We start from the raw sequence: 2,288 nt of genomic DNA, 5'->3' as shown, positions 1-2,288 counted from the left end.
CTTGCTCCATTAGAAACAGTGGCCTAGGAAAGCTTACTGAGATGATATTTGATCTGAAACCTACATGTTAAGAAAGAAATTATGGGGGTGCCTGGGCGGCTCAGTTGGTTAAGCGCCCAGCTCTTGATTTCAGTTCAGGTCATGATCTCACAGTTCATGGGATGGAGCTCAATGTCGGGCTGAATGCTGACAACATGGAGCCTGCTTGTGATTCCCTCTCTTCCTCTCTCTCTGCCCCTCCCCTGCTCACTCTCTCTCTCAAAATAAATAAATAAACTTTAAAAAAGAAAGAAAGAAAGAAGGAAGGAAGGAAGGAAGGAAGGAAGGAAGGAAGGAAGGAAGGAAGAAATTGTGAATATGTAGTGGAAGAGGGTTATCGGCAGTGAACCACACGTGCAAAGATGCCAAGGTGGTCACATGCTTGAGAGGTATGAAGAATAGAAGTTAACGTTCTCCTAAAATACAATTGTGTTTTATACATCTATATCTGAGCACATATGCTGTGTCTATTGCCTAGGATGACCATCCCAACATTGCTATGTAGTGAACTCCTATAAACGTTTTAAGACATAGCTCAAATATTACTTACTCTTCAATTACCTCCCCAGGTAGAGTTGAACACTTCCTCCTTTGTGTTCCTACTATATGTTAGAATCCTTATCACACCATAGTACATTTAACTTATTTTCATTTTTTTCTCCCTCTGGACTTGGAGTTGCTTAAAAGCAAGAGCTATATCATTTATATATGTATATTTGTTTTCCCCACTACCAAGTACTCTGGGCCTGACAAATAGTAGGAACATAACAAATATTTGTTGAATTGAAACAATGAATATCTACTATTCCTGGCACTATTATAGGCATTATGGAGCACATAAAAGAGTCTACCTTTATTGAAGTAGTTAAAAATGTAGACTCTGGAGTCAGAAGCTTGGCTCTAATCCCAAACCACCACTTACTAGCTGTGTGAACTAAAGCAATTTACTTAACCTCTCTGTGTCTCAGATTCCTTATCCGTGAGATGGGAGATTATAATAGGAACTGTCTAAAAGTGAGGAATAATTAAATACTGTAGGTTGAAGCATTAAGAACATGTCATCTGGCATATGATAAGTGCTTTATGTTTATTTATTATTATTTATAGATTAATGAAATTCTTAAATTGATAAGATTTATATAAATGAGAAACAATACTGCAGTACACCACTATGCAGGATGGTTTAAAGTGCCTCCTGAAACAAGATGCTATGGTATCTTGACCTTAACAAAGTATTGCTGAATGTGTGAATGAAGAAAAAATAGGTGCAGTGTAATCTGTGCTTACCTGACCATTCTAGAGTACTAGGTTCATTTCTGAGCATGATATTTAAATATAAACAAAATATAGTGTAACTAGAAGCAGACCACTAGAATGATCATAACTCTAGAGAAGGGGAGACTCAGAGTAGAGAGAGACATGAAAGCTGAAATTAAACATCTGAAGGGTTTTCCTGCTCTAGAGAACAGAACTAGGGCAATGAGATAGAAGTCATAGGCATATGATTTCAGGTGAACATGGAAAGGAATTCCTGACAGTCAGCATTCACCACACAGGAAAGTGGTGAGTTTCCCATCAGTGGAAGGGTTCATTAGCTGAATAATCACTTAACGAGGATATCATCAAGGGGACCTTTTCATTGGGCAGGAGATTATTCTAGATGGCCTTTGAGGTCCCCTGCAGGAGGTCAAGATCTGGACTTTTCTGGGAAAGATTAGAATTACTACATTAAAATTCGGAAGTTCTCAAAGTGGTATTCTGAAAGGAGCCAAAATGCTCTCAAAATCAACACTCCACCAAACACATGCACATGCGCACGCGTGCACACACACACACACACACACACACACAGTCTTCCTCTGCCCTGCCCACTCCTGTGCCTTTGTACATAAAATTTCCACTTCAGTCACTTTTTGGATTGACCATTAAAGATTCCTTCTTACATGTAATTTTTCCTAGAAGAGGTATGTCTTTAAGCCACTCAGCCATTATCATCGTCTTCTACCACAGTGTCTGGTACATATTCATTAAATGTGCTTATTTTACACTATTTACACTTGAGATTGTGCAAGTTTATCAGATTAAACCTACCTGTCTTAAAGGGCTCTGAAGAGATGCAGAAATGGATAGATAGGCATGGATAAGGGTGAGAGGTCACAAGGGTTTCACTATTCAAGCTCAATACTTATGGCACAGAGTGAAAGCCACAGACAGATACCATGTCCCTCTAAATGCACAATGTTTTAGTT

This window comes from Crocuta crocuta, unplaced genomic scaffold, assembly GCF_008692635.1.
Source record: "Crocuta crocuta isolate KB4526 unplaced genomic scaffold, BGI_CrCroc_1.0 scaffold2383, whole genome shotgun sequence".
In the NCBI taxonomy this organism is placed as follows: Eukaryota; Metazoa; Chordata; class Mammalia; order Carnivora; family Hyaenidae; genus Crocuta; species Crocuta crocuta.
Note: the sequence above shows the minus strand (reverse complement) of the source record.